The sequence below is a fragment of the Periophthalmus magnuspinnatus genome, chromosome 10 (assembly GCF_009829125.3).
Source record: "Periophthalmus magnuspinnatus isolate fPerMag1 chromosome 10, fPerMag1.2.pri, whole genome shotgun sequence".
NCBI classification, from domain to species: Eukaryota; Metazoa; Chordata; class Actinopteri; order Gobiiformes; family Gobiidae; genus Periophthalmus; species Periophthalmus magnuspinnatus.
The window spans coordinates 4,662,045-4,677,476 of record NC_047135.1 but is presented as its reverse complement, the minus strand read 5'-3'; the positions used below and the strand labels follow the sequence as shown (position 1 = coordinate 4,677,476).

The window sequence follows — 15,432 nt, the reverse complement described above, 5'->3', positions numbered from 1 at the left end:
GTAATTAATTAAACTGCAGCAGAGGAGCGTCGAAACTAAGCGAGACTTTATCTTCTGAATCAGCGGAGATGTTCTTTTTCCATACATGCAGTACTTCATAAAAATATAGTAAAGTGAAATACCTCTACAAACAGAAGAGAGTACAGCAGTGGCTCAGTTGTGCTCAGAGTACTCGTCGTCTGATCCGAAGGTTGTTGGTTCGAATCCCGCTCTCTACATAAACATCATTGGTTGAGCAGACAATCCACTGACCCACAGGTTGGCGGTGTGATTCCAGCTCCCACGGTTGAGTGTTGTCGTCATGTCCTTGGGCAAGACACTTAACCCACCTCGCCCCCAGAGTCTGTGTACACTGGTGTATGAATGTGTGTGTGAATGTGTGTGTGGATTCTTGATGGAAAGTGCTTTAAAAGTGGAAAAGTGCTCTATAAAATTATGACCATTTCTCCATTTTATCAACACATTTAACCAGAGTTAAACAGATGCTTAAAATGATGGCAGCTCCTCCAGCCAAAAACACCTAGAAGGGGATTCAGCACATTTCCATTTGAGCTTCCTCCCCTGCTGTGCTGCGTCCGTGGTTACGGCTATGTTCGTCATTCGTGCTGATATTTGGAGGTTGTTTGTGTCGCTCGGGGCCTCCATCGATCCAAAAGCGTTTTGAGTGACGTTGTCAGTGTGCCTCAGTCTCTGCGGAGGAGAGCTGACACACAGGGCTTGTTATGTTTCTGCTTTATTTATGATTTTTCCATTGCAATAGAACATGGTTTTAGGGAGGATTGCTTCAATGAACAGTATCTGGTGTTATAATAGTGTGGAATATGGGATAAGACTCGAACCGCTGCAGGTGAAATGAATGTCAAATGTTACGTCTTTGTCGTTATGTTGCAAACAAGAACATGAACAATTACCAGTGCTGTGTATGTGTTTTTAATTTAGTAAGTAAAATGTTTTTATCTCACACTTTTCATGGGCCCAAGTTACAAAGTGCTTCACAGATTGCAGTTAAAATACAATAGTACAATAACACAATGTCATTAAGACACAGTACATCTGTTTTCTTGTGTTTTGGTTGTTATTTTCATCATATACAGGTGAAGTAGAGAAGCCTGTTGATTTGCAGAAGTCAGTTTATCTATTTTGCCAAAGGACATTAAAAAGTTCAACGCTGATTGACTGACTTTATGTTTACACGATAAATACATGTGCATATGAAAAACCTACAAGATCAGAGGCAGAAATACAAATAAGATCAATGACCCACTGGAGCAGGAGCTGTGTTTGCACTGCAGGAAGTCACAGTAAGTCAGACTTGTTCTCAGCACATACTGGACTCCACCAGGGCTGCCCTTTGTCACCGGTTCTGGACAGAATTTCTAGGTGCACTCAGGGGCGGGAGGGGGGCCGGTTTGGGGAACACAGAGTCTCATCTCTGCTGTTCGGAGATGATGTTGTCCTGATTGCTTCATCGAACCAGAACCCACAAAATGCAATGGGGCAGTTTGCAGCCGAGTGTGAAGCAGCTGGGATGAAAATGAGCTCCTCCAAATCCGAGGCCATGGTTCTCGATGGGAAAAAGGTGGCTCGCCCTCTCCGGGTGGGTGGAGAGTCTCTGATTCAAGTGGAGGAGTTTAAAAATCTTGGGGCCTTGTTGATGAGTGAGGGAAAGATGGTGCATGAGATTGATAATTGGATCAGTGCAGCGTCTGCAGTGATGCGGTCGCTGTATTGGACTGTTGTGATGAAGGAGCTGAGTCGAAAGGCAAAGCTCAATTTACCGGTCAATGAACGGACCTCATCTATGGTCATGAGCTTTGCGTAATGACCGAAAGGATAAGATCGTTCAGACAAGCATACAAATGAGTTTCCTCCGCGTCCATAGAGATTGGGTGAGGAGCTCAATCGCACAGGAGCTCGGAGTAGAGCCCTTGCTCCTCCACATCGAGAGGAGTCACCTGAGGAGGCTCGGGCATCTCGGGAAAAATGCCAGTTAACTTGTCATTATAATCTATTTTATTTTGCATGTATTCACTCTAAAAATCGATGATGTGCAGTCAGTATGTTTTAAATAGACCTGCACTCTCCTGTCAGCTGAGTTTATAAAAGCGTGACTTATGAGTAAACAGAAAGCAGGAGAAAAGTGGCTTGAGTTGAACCAAGTTAATTGCCTCACGTTTGATTCTATTCAAAGTCATGTGAGTGGTGAACATATTTGCATAAAAACATCTCTGACAGATTCTGAACAGATCTCTCCATGAGTCCATCCTGTCAGATTCAGCGTGCTTTTATTTTTTCTGATCTAATTACTTAGGATGTCAATTTTATCCAAACACGTGAATAGAGAAAGGACGTACACATTGCTTTCAAAATGGCTACTTCAGAATGTCATCAGCGTGTTCCCACCAGTTCAAGAATAAGAATAAAGACAGAGCAGCTCTCCATGCAGTGTTTGTTAGCCTTTCAATCTTTTGTTTAATAAGGTCAGGTCTCACAACAGCGTACCATGTGGTCTTCCATCCACTCCATGTCTACAGGCTCATAATGGAAACAAAGAGCTTGAAATCTCTCCAATGGCAGGTTCCTCTGGTGAATAATCACATCAGGAGAGGTTATCAGACAGTCATATGTCTAGAGATTTATACCAAAATCAGCTCAAAAGAAGGATGTTACGAAACCAGCATTAAACCGAAATCTAAACATGAACTAAACCTCTCCAAACCTCGGGGCTACGGGTGTAAAATATTGCCTGGGATCCAGAATACACACTTCTCCTTCATACTTAATAAGGATGAGAGTCTTAAGGTCACCACTGAATCTCAAGTTCAGAAATAGCCTGTTCATATCAAAACAAATATCACTGCTCACGAGGAAAAAAGTAAAAATATCACAAGAGACTGAAAAAGCTCATGGATATTTGCAGAATCAATGAACAAAGAACTACACTCTGTAAATCTGAGGTGAAAGATTTTTGTTTTTGTTCAAAATGATAGGCGACAAATGAGCTACTTCGGTTCACGTGTCACTGAAATAAACAAATCTATTTGAGTCGCCACTTGGATTTAACTGAGCAAATAGGTTGTTGTTGCTGCAGTTGTTCAGGTCTGGGTTCAGCAACAGTCTGTGCTGACACCTGAATAGACTGAATGACCAGGTTATTCCATCAATGGGTTTTTTCTTCCCTGATGGCACGGGCGTATTCCAAGATGACAATGCCAGGATTCATCGGGCTCAAATTGTGAAAGAGTGGTTCAGGAGCATGAGACATCATTTTCACACATGGATTGTCCACCACAGAGTCCAGACCTTAACCCCATTGAGAATCTTTGGGATGTGCTGGAGAAACTTTGTGCAGCGTCAGACTTGACCATCATCAATGCAACATCTTGGTGAAAAGTTAATGCAACGCTGGACGGAAGTAAATCTTGTGACGTTGCAGAAGCGAAATCGAAACACTGTCACAGAAAATATGTGTCGTAATCAAAGCTAAAGGCAGAACAACCAAATATTAGAGTGTGTGTGTCCTTTTTTTTTTTGGTGGTGATTTTTTTTTTGGCCAGGCAGTGTATATAAATGGACATAGCTAACCTGCTAGCCTCCTCATTCCAAATAAGAAGGGATCATGGGTTTGCTTTCAGCTCCATCGACTCTCGCTCCAATCTACTTTACATTAGAACATTGTCGCCCCTCTCTCTGTAACTGCTGCTGTCAGACTCATCATTTCAGTCTTAAAATGTTCGTATTAACCCACTCTATATGATCTGGGTATTTTTATTTCGCTATTGTGTCCGTAACTCAAGATATGAACATTAATAACAGACAAATCAGGCGTCCTCTTTCCCCCAAGGTCACTCCTGCTAGCGTTAGCAACAGGTTTGATTGACACCGTTGATAAGGGGCGTTACCTTCAACAGCTTTGCTCCTGATTGGCTCTTTGGTTGCTATGATACTCGCAGTTGGAATTCCAAATATGGAATTCAGCTCCAAATTCGCCCCATAACTGTTCACCTCGATGAGCTTCATTTGACTGGAGCTCAACGCTGTGGGTGACGTCACACTCACTTAGTCCACTTCTTTATGCAGTCTGTGGAACTAAATCAAGTTTATACCAGAGCTAAACTAAAAAAACTAAAAAAAACAGGGTATGATCTGGAGTCATCTGAGAGGACTTGGATTTCGAATGACTCTGAAGAAGAATCCGTTTTGTGGTCCCTGCCCCACAGTTTGTGAACCCCTCAAACTGTTTGTGAATTATCCAGTCGTAGCAGCTGCAGATGTGCGCTCATGTGTGAGAAGAGGATGAGTCTATGGTGTACAGTTAGCTGGTGCAGACGGGCCTGTAATTACAGCACAGTCAAATGTAATGATAATTATGGTGATGTTTCCAGCATGAGTCAGTGTGTTCTTATGGACAGACGGGTAATTAACACCTTAATCTTACCACTGCGGTGGGGGATTTACAAAGATAATTAGTATTATTACTTTGTGTAACTTCAAACTGTATAAAAACATAGAGGTTTCTGTAAATCTTTTTTTTTTTTTTTTTTCATGTCTTTACACTGTTATGCAACTCACACATTAGTTGTGGGTTCATGTTGAAACAAACCACAACAGCCAGCGTGACATGATATACGGAGCATCCTCTGTCCCCTGTGGTCATTTTTAAAGCTAATTTTCACACACACTGATGTGACACACATCATATGCTAAAGGTATTTCTAATTGCTCCACAATAACTACTGTTTTCAGTATCATCTCATCTTCATTCATGGGTCAGCAGGAGTTCCACAGATATTGAACAGTGAACCAGATTTATCTGTTTACTAAATACTTATTAATTATGCAAAAATAATATAGACTCTCGGCTTTAATATTGATGTTCATTTGTAAAGCAACATGCAATCCCAATTTTATCTTAATGAGGTTTTGGCAGTGTTGCACTAAAATGAATAAATATTTAAAGATCAGTCAGTGGACAGGAAGCAGCAAGTGAGTTAGGGGTCAGAGGTCAGAGGTTAGAGGGTTAGGGTCAGACAGTGGACAGGGGGCTGCAGGTGGACGTCACAGACAACATGTTAAACACTACACAAGTAAAATGAAAACTTCAGCAGAGACAGTTCAGTGTTTAGAAAGAGACATGTTTACGTCTCAATGCTAACGCTAATGCTAATTTTGAGGGATAATAAATATTAAAACAACACCACAAACTGAAGTATTCAACATTTAAAATCAATTGGGTAGTGTTTATTTTATTATTATTATTTTTTTATTTGAATAAGTTGCTTATTTTATATTTTATGCTTTTATTAAAAGTTAGCATAAGTGTTGAGACACAGCAAGCTAGCTAGCACGCTGAGTCAATTGGAGGATATTTTAGATATGGTTTTATACTGGACCCACTACTTTTTGGGCTCCTAAAAGAAGTAATTGCCCTGAAAAATGCCGTCCCACATTTATGTAAAGTGTTCATTTTTACTCTTGCTGGTCTTTTGTTGACGATGTGTGTTTAAAGTCTGAAATCAATGGACATCGCCCGGACCTCGGTTTCCTCCTCAGTACTGCTGTTTCAGATTTTTACATAAACAAAATATAGGCCTACTTAAATCTGGCTCTGAATGAATACAGAAATGCGTGTTTAAAGTTTGAAAACTGCTCAAAGGAAAAAGTTTGTCCGTTTAATTCTCTTTTTGAAGTTGAAAGTTCAGTAGTTTTGTAGCTATTGAAAGTTGGTGTTACTGGTGGTTCTGTAGTGATTAAAGTACACAACACTGAATGCTGTTAAGTATTTACAGTTGGCTATGTGCACAACAGCGCCCCCAACCCCACTGTTAGCGTCACTACTTCCTGTCCAGTTTTATCTCTGTGAGGTTTTTGCAGAGTCACACTAAAATGAATAAATATTTAAAGATGAGGCAGTGGACAGGGAGCTGCAGGTAGGTTAGGGGTCAGAGGTCAGAGGTTAGGGGGTTAGGGTCAGGCAGTGGACAGGGAGCTGCAGGTGGACGTCACTGACAACATGTTAAACACTACACAAAGATAAAATGATTACTTCAACACTTCTTTGTTTAGAAAGAGATGTTTGTGTGTCAATACTAACACTAATTCCAATTTTGAGGCATGTTGTGGCGGACGCTATCGTCGCCGTTAGACTCGCGGTTGTGGACTTTCCATTACCGTAACTGCGCAATCAATTGTGCTTCATGTAAATTCAAAGGGCGTCTCTAAGCAGAAGCATGGGGCTCTTTAAATATGTTACTGTCATTAATGCATCCGTTGTCTCTCGAAGATGACCAATCAGAGCGCAGGTGCCACTGGGATTTTCTCAGTCACTTATTGAATGCATCAAAGAAAAAGTACGGATGGATTTGTAAAATAGAGGTAGTTTTGTGAAAAAAGGCAGTACATTCTGAAACTTCCTTTAACATGATTTTTATGGCTAAAAAAAGGTGAGATATACTGGTCTATAATGTGCTCAGTCCTTAAAGGGTTAAAAAAACACAAACAGAAGATAAGATAAGATATGCCTTTATTAGTCCCACAGTGGGGAAATTCCAGAAACTGATAAGAAGAGATACTACACATGAGCATAGCCAAAAGGCTGAGAAGCGAACTGTTCTACATATAAAAATAATCTTTATTACAATGTTTTAATATTTAATGGGTTGTTTATTTTATGTTTTTCCATTTTAATAAAAGTGACTGTTAGCGTTGAGACCACAGATCTATAATAAAAACTGAATAAGACACTCCCCCTCCGCCCGGAGACAAGATCGACTAGTGGGCGCTCCAGGTAGTGCAGCTCTCAGGAGCTCGGGCCCAGAAAGACTTCTCCCATAGAGCACAAAGCAGTTTTTGTGAATTCAAACTGCCCATGTGCGGCTGATAGGGTTCCACAGCTTTCACAAAGGTCGGGTTTTGTAGGGAAATCTAAATCCTCAGAGCGCCTCAAAATTAGCTTTGTGAGATTTAGCCTCGCCCCGCTCTGAGCCTGCACGAACTCCGCTCTTGCAGATATCGCTCTGATTCTGTGGGAGGAACTACCCTGTATTGAGCAAGTAATGCGGAAAAGAAAATGATTTTTGGACCCATGCCCCAATAAGCAAAACAACAAAAAACAACAACAGAAAACAACACGACGTCATCTTGGGTTCATCTTCCTGATTTTATTATACATCCATGTTTGAGACACTGTGAGCTAGCTAGCATGCTACTGTGTTGTCAGTTAACACCATGGGCCTCTCGCTTCATGATTTCACATAAGCCCTGGTTCTCTCAAAAGGCCTCAGTCCTTTCTTCACAAATTGTCGCTGATCTGTCCTGATTTGGTCCAGAGATGATGATCTAATGCGGTTCTTTTGGTTTTACAATTGTCACAGATAAATCAATAACTCAATAGAGCTCCCTTTGTGTGGCCGGAAATCTCTGTCTTGAGCATCATCTCCTTTTCATTTCATTCACTTAATTACATCCAAATCTAAACCTCTGCATTTGGAAAGACAAATAAACACGCTCTGTTTTATTAGAAAGGATTAGGTTTGGAAGTTAGTTACAGATTCCTTGAAAATGTTCACAAATCCTTGAGCTTTCCTTCAAACCCGGATTTAAATTGAAGTTAAGGATCTTCTTTGCTAATGATAAGCCTCGTGCCCATAGGGACTTGTCACATCTACCAGTTCTAAAGCACTGGGTCTTAGCATGACTTAAAACTGCACATTTCCCTCAACCTACACATGTGTCAGAGCACAGCAGAACATCTTGTATCTTTCAATCATTTTTCTTTTCTTCTTTGGGCTCTCCTCAGCGCTTTCATCAGCCCGAGCGCTTCCGGGGGATTTCTTCTCTAAGTGAGAGTAATTGCTTGTGACACTGTGAGTCTGAGTGTTCAAAAGCAATATTAAGAAGATGGCCCCGATTACAAGTGGGAATAATCCTTTTGCATTTTAACTGTGTCTTCTGTCAAGGGTCAACCCAAAGTGAGTCGGGTTATTGTGAAAAAACATAGGAAACAGAGCGATATAGAGATAATATAGTCACTCCTCAGTCGCACTCGTGGATTTGAGCTACAGGGACAGCTCTGGGACGGTGACACACACGACATTACAGTGGTCCCTCGTTTATCGTGGGGGTTACGTTCTAAAAATAACCCACAATCGGTGAAATCGGCGAAGTATCAGCTTTATTTTTTTTACAATTATTCTATGTTATTTGCTGTAAAACCCCTCACCACACACTTAACACACTTTTCTCACACAGGCGTTAACATTTTCTCACATTTCTCTCTCGTTTAAACACTCTCGAAGTTCAAACCTTCGTAGGCGCCTTTGTCTGTGCAGAACGTTTCATGTTTCATCGACATTGTGGGTTTTGTCGGTGGAGAAAACAAATTGCAAACATACAGCACTTCAGAGTCACACTGCGATCCAATATTTATGTAAATTTCTCTGAACACATTCTGTACTGTGGAGACTGATGGACAATGGTCTACAGCCCCTTAGCCAATCAGGACGCACAACACAATGCACGCTCAGACGCTGTAAAAAAAGATGTAAAATTGCACTAAAAAAACAGCGAGATCGCGAAAGGGGAAGCGCGATATAGCGAGGAACAACTGTATTTCTTCTTGTAAAGCCTGTATAATTCAAAAACTAAAACACACGACAACATTTACTTGGCGGTAAGAAGAACATAGCAGCAGAATGTGATGCTCGTAGCTGGAATCAAACCGCTAACCACTCAGTTGGTTGCCGTGGAAACAAGAGTTCATATCATAGGCTCTGTCCAGATGTGAACACTATTCCCTACAGGGGGCACTATTCAGGAGTTAGGCCGTTTTAAGTGGTGTCCGAATGTCCATTTGGTGAGAAAATTGTTCACTCCAAATTTCCCACAGTGCACCTTGATTGGACAGTAGAGGGTATCTGTAGTCACTAGACTGGTCAATTTAGACCATAATGCATTGCAAGGGTCAGGGTTAGAAAAACAACATCGCAGCGACAGGTCTTTAATTGAACACAGCACGACATGAGCATGAATGAAGTCGATAGAAGCTCTGGTTTATCTCACTGCTGATCCTGATATGAATAAAACACTCTTAAATAAACGATGCTGTGTAAAGTGTTGGTCTTTTATTTTGAAATGTTAACAGAGCAGTCATTTCCACATCTCAGAAAAATAAAAATGAATAATCCGATCTGTTTATGTCAGATCCAGCCTGGCAAAAACTTAACTTACTAAAATTATTTTTAGTTCATAGATACCAGTTCAATCTGATCATTATTTATGACATAAAGTTTTAACAGAGTTTAGCTGACTTTTTTCACCCAGACGCCACAGTCGTGTGATCTGAAAGTAGTGAGTTGTGTGTCCGAATCGCTCTGTGAATGAGGCTCTATAGCACATGTGTCAAACTCAAGGCCCGTGGGCCAAATGTGGCCCGCCATGTCATTTTATGTGGACCGTGACAAGGTAAATTTAAAGATCTGACTTAAAATATCAGCTTATCAGGAGATACACAGTTACACAGCCATTTTTTCATATCTGTGCAGATCCATATGCAACATTTGTAATTTGAATAAGTAATAAATATAGAAATGGTTAATTAGCAAGATTAAAAAGTAGTTGCATTTATTTTACATTATATTTGGTTACAGTTACATTCAGACTGTCTTACAGTTACATCTTACCCTTTGAGCGCAACCATTTTGTTGATGTGGCCCTCTGTGAAAATGCGTTTGACACCTCTGCTCTATAGAAACAGAAGAGCACAATAGAAGCGCCATTAAGGTTTGAATATGGTCGTTAAGGCTGAAACTGGAGGCAGTAGCTGTTTACAGTTTCAGTGTAGTTAGCTCCTCCCTTCAGACAGATATAATGCAGTGTCCAGCAGTAATCTGACCAGAACTGAAGAAGCAGCTTGGATGAGCAGCAAAACGTCTTCACTCCTACAACAATTTGCCCAGTTGACAGATTTAAACTTCGTGTTTTGCTGAGGCTCTATAGAGTCCACTAAAGAATGCGGGGCTGTGGAGTGAATGGGGGTGAGGAGCTAAGAGGGACATTCGGACAAAGCCTTAGCATCTGTGTACAAGTGTGTGGGCTTATGCAGTCACGCTAAAATGAATAAACATTTAAAGATAAATCAGTGGACAGGAAGCTGCGGGCAACATGTCAAACACTGCACAAATAAAGTGAACATTTCTCTGTTTAGAAAGTGGGATGTTTGTGACTCAATGCTAATGCTAATGCTAATTTGAGACATAATAAATATTAAAACAACACCACAAGCTGAAGTTTTCTACATATAAAAATAATCGTGCAGTCTTTATTTGAATTGATTTGAATTTTAACAGGTTGTTTATTTTATGTTTCCTGATTTTAATAAAAGTGAGCTTGAGACAGTGAGCTAGCTAGCGTGCTACTCTGCACAGAGCCCATCGGGAGCAGAAGCAGAATACATTTCACTGCCAGTGCACAAAATTCACAAAGATGGAACTTGCATCTGTGTTTTATGATGCAAAATGCTGAGCCTGGATTACTGCTTATACATTACATTAGAACTTCACATAGCGCCGACTTCACAACGCTAAAGCCATTTTTAGTCCAAGTTGAGTTTTGTGATGTTTTTGCAGGTGTCATTGGATCTGTCCTTGGTGATTCACAACGATTTTAACAAGATGCTCAAACCACCCCAGACTTCTTATTGAAAAAACTGTTTATTTTTGTATTTGTCCTTGCTTTTACAATTATGCTACGAGGAGAACGACATGTGGATTTACAAAGTTACTGTTTATTTTTTCACAACAGTTGAATAAATAAAACTTTTTTGCACCCTTTTTTTTTATTTTACATTGACTTCGATCCCGATTGTGAAGCACCAAGGTTAAACACGGTTGAAAACAGCCTTGTACAGCGTCCCCTTTGTACTGATACATAGTGAATAGACTTAGTCATAATCAGCGTATTTATGATCACTATTATACTCATCGCTGTTGTTGTTTGGCTCTGAGTCCTTGGAGCACCTGGAGCCAGCCTTAAGTGAGTTCTTGTTTTCAAAGTATTGACTGTGTTAAGAGTGACGTGATGGGGCAGATCTGTAACAAAGCAGCGTTTGTGCAGGAGTTTGTTTGAAGAGTGTCGAGACGTTTCGATGTTGGAAAGACGAACAAAGCAAGGTCACGCTAAGGTTCTGGGAGATGTTGTTTTCAGACACAACACTGATGTTATCTGTCCTCAGTTGTCAGAGCTGTGTTTAGACTGATGCACAACCTGCGGCACAACCTGCTACACAACCTACCATGCAACCTGCTACACAACCTGCTACACAACCTGCTACACAACCTGCTAAACAACCTGCCATGCAACATGCTACGCAACCTGCTATACAACTTGCAAGAGAACTGCGCACCCCGCTAGACGCCCTACTACACAACCCGCGGCACATCCGGCTACACAACCTGCTACACAACTGGCTGCACAACCTGTCACACAACCTGCCATGCAACCTGCTACACAACCTGCTACACAACCTGCTACACAACCTGCTACACAACCTGCTACACAACCTGCTAAACAACATGCTACGCAACCTGCTATACAACTTGCAAGAGAACTGCGCAACCCGCTAGACGCCCTTCTACACAACCTGCGGCACATCCGGCTACACAACCTGCTACACAACTGGCTGCACAACCTGTCACACAACCTGCCATGCAACATGCTACACAACCTGCTGCAGAACTACACAACCTGCTACATGGCCTGCTCTACAACCTGCTAAACAACCTGCTACAGAACTACACAACCTGCTACACAACATTCTACACAACCTGCTACACAACTTCTACACATCCTGATGAGCTCGTATCATGACAGGACAGAGAGTTTACATGGGTTTAACTGCTCCTCAGAGAACAGAAAGGGAATTGTGTTTTGTGTTGGCATCACTTCATTTTTCTAGATATGAAGCTTTGACAGAGGCTTTGGCTGAGGCTCCACCAATACCAATGTAGTAAAGTACTGTACTTAAGTAGGCCTACTATTTTAGGTGTCTGTGCTTTACTTAAGTGTATTTTATATTTTTACTTCTCTACATCTGAGGGCAGTATCTGTACTTTGTACTCCACTAGACTTTTGAACAGGACTGAAAAGTAAGTCAGTACATGAGGTTGAGGGGTTTATCTTTGACACATGCCAACAAAAATATAACAAATAAAAACAACTAGAGTAAAAAGTTTGATTTGATTGTTTCTGATGAACAAATTTCAGCTCAAATCTTTATCAAAATAACTACATCTGAAGCTTTAGTAGGTCTCAAAATGTGCACAAAATACTTACTTTTTAGTCTTTAAAGTACATTTTTGACTTTAGCATTTTTACTTAAGTCGTTTTTTTCATGTGATACTTTTACTTTTATTTGAGTTTTGGGTTTTTTATGCTCCAGTATCTGTACTTTTACTGTAACAAAACTGATAATCATGGTCAAGATTTGGACAGGGGCCAGAAGTTTAAGTACACACGACAGTTTACACTAAAACAGAGTTCATCAAGTATATTTACGATGTATTATTTAGCGAAGTTTATAATTTGACTTCTTGTGACGCAGAGGTCGTTCCAGAACTGTTCCCTTGTCTAAACCTGAATGATTTTGATTAGACTAACACAAATAAAAGCCCCGACCTTCAGATCTACACAATATTCATTTTGAACGCACATATACCCAATAAGGTTGTGCAGATGTGGGTGACACGGTGCCATCTGAAACCTCACCCAGCTCAGAAACATTTGGAAACTTTGGGTGTGCACCAGCTCCAGGTCTTTTTAAAAACAACTTTTTTTACAATTCAATATCCAAACCTCACAACATCCTTCAGAATTTTTCAGCAGGTCAAACTTGTGAGTTTTCTTCGACTGCTCCTTTTTCAACCATGAGCCAAAAAATATACTCAATAATAACATCTTCCAGTATTTATGAAGTGTACGTGCGTTGTGTCCTGCGTCCTGATTGGCTGTTGTACTGTAGACCATTGTCCATCAGTCTCCTCCGTGCCGTGTCTCCTGTACAGTACAGAATGTGTTCAGACAAATTTACATAAATGTTCGCAGTGTGACTCTGAAGTGCTGTATGTTTGCAATTTGTTTTCTCTCCCAACCCACAATGTCGATGAAAAATTCTGCACCAACAAAGGCGCCTACGAAGGTTTGAACTTTGAGAGAGTTTATACGAGAGAGAAATGCGAGAAAATGTGAATGCCTGTGTGAGAAAAGTGTATAAACATAGAATAATTGTAAAAAATAAAGCTGATACTTCGCGGATTTCGCCTATTGCGGGGTATTTTTAGAACGTGACCCCCACGATAAACGAGGGACCACTATATACCACATTTATTGGATTATTCTTGCTAAGACGTCCATTGGCGGACTCCAAAAAACTCTTAGAACATTGACACAAGGGGTGACAGTGGTTGGTAGAACGTTTGTCCACTAACCCACAGGTTGGTGGTCCGATTCCAGCTCCCACAGATGAACGGTGGGCACGACACCTAACTCACCTCGACCCTAGTGTCTGTGTACACTGGTGTATGAAAAAAAAAAAAAAAAACGTCTAGTAAGTACCTGTTTTAAAATGTACCATATTTTCCAGATTATAAGTCGCACTTTTTTTCATAGTTTGTCCGGGGGTGCGACTTATACTCAGATGCAACTTATAAGTGAAATTATTAAAAAATATCATTTCACATCGTCGTTATTGTCACAACTGCACTCTAGGCCTGTGTACCAGTATGACAGTTGTTCAGAAGCGACACAGAGGATGAAGATTTCCATGGATTTAGTGATTTGGAGTGAGATCCAGAGTAAACTTGTTGCTTGTTTTTTCTGGTTTATTGATCTGATTAACTGTTAATATCTTACGTTAACAAACCAGACACGTGTTCAGTTCTGTCTATGCTTCATGTAGCTGAATAAATATAAATGTGTTACGTTAGCGTGATGTACGGATATTCAGCCTGTTGTTCTCTATTTTATTATTTTTATTATAACTTGCCTTTAAAGATAAAATGTCTGTCTCGTCTTCGTCTCGGATTTTGTAAAATAAATTTCCCCTAAAAATGCGACTTATAGTCCAGTGTGACTTATATATGTTTTTTCTTCATTATTATGCATTTTTTTCGCTGGTGCGTGTTCAGAAAATACTGTAAAAGTATTTTGCAAATATTTTTAGGTCTTATAAAGCTTCCTGTGTAGTAATTTTTGATTTTTTGTAACTGTTTTTATCTGTATATTTGTGCTGGTGCTCAAACTATGAATGAACTCTCAGCCTTTTCAGCGAGTCTCAAACTATAATAAAAATAGTTTCACTTTTCAGTCCTAATGTAGTGGAGTAGAAAGTACAGATACTGCTCTTAAATATAGTGAAGTAAAGGTAAAAAGTATCAACTTACCTAAAATTTCTGCTTAAGTACAGTACTTTACCACTTTTACTGTGTTACGTTCCACCGCTGGAGCCTGACGTTCGCTCAGACAAACTTCGGCCGTTGCCATCGTGTAAACCATCGCGTAAACCGTCATGAATGGGTTTTGTTTTACAATATTACGTCGTGTAATGAGGCGTTTATAAATCTTATGAAACAAAAAGCTTGCAGTGGACAGCGGGCTTAAGGCGTTTCTTCTGCTCTTATCACGATGAGGAGAGCACAGTTATTATTAATGATCTTATCCTTCTGCCTGATGCCTTGTTAAATTCTGAATGATTTACAGTGTGGACTTTGGTCTGTGTTTACGAGCGATGTCGAGCTCAAATCCCAATGGCAAAAACACACAAAAGCTCCATAGTGGCCGCCCTGTCTTCTTCACAGTTAACAGTATCACATGCCTAAGATGTCATATGATTTTTTGTCCAGATAAGACAAACATTCTTCATAAAAACTAGGGGCTAATGTGACTTGCGCGCTCTGGATGGTGTTTGGATATTGTATAATAGTGAAAAAACATGTGACGGACACACACTGAGATGAGTAAAGGTCAAAGGGCAAGTCTAGGAAAGTCCCGTTGCTATAAATATATCAATGGTTTGTGTTTGTTGTTCAAATTTTACTCGAGCCTTAAACAAAGAGCTCTTTTTCCACTACCATCCACTACTTTCCTCAAGGAGTTTCAAGGACAACCACAAGCCTGTACGTTGGTTAAATCAACTGTTTGCCTATTTTTACGATTTCATATCCATTTATTTCTTTCAGTTTCTTTAGCTAAATCTGTTTTCATGTCAAGTGCGTTCTACCATTTTTGAGGTTAAGTTCTAGTAACTTGGGACTTGAAAACATGAAGCAGAAATGGGGAAAACACTTCTTGGCTATAAATGTAGTGTTTTTATCATTTCATCTGTTCTTTTCCCCAAAGACTGAATGAAGCATAGACTCATTATACACCTCTACTACACGG

At 40.3% G+C, this 15,432-nt stretch overlaps 1 pseudogene; it reads right to left on the bottom strand.

The window, feature by feature from the left end:
- Window positions 1-6,443: 6,443 nt before the first annotated feature.
- LOC117378178 (U2 spliceosomal RNA) lies at window positions 6,444-6,607 on the bottom strand (annotated as a pseudogene).
- Between the last annotated feature and the right edge of the window lie 8,825 nt (window positions 6,608-15,432).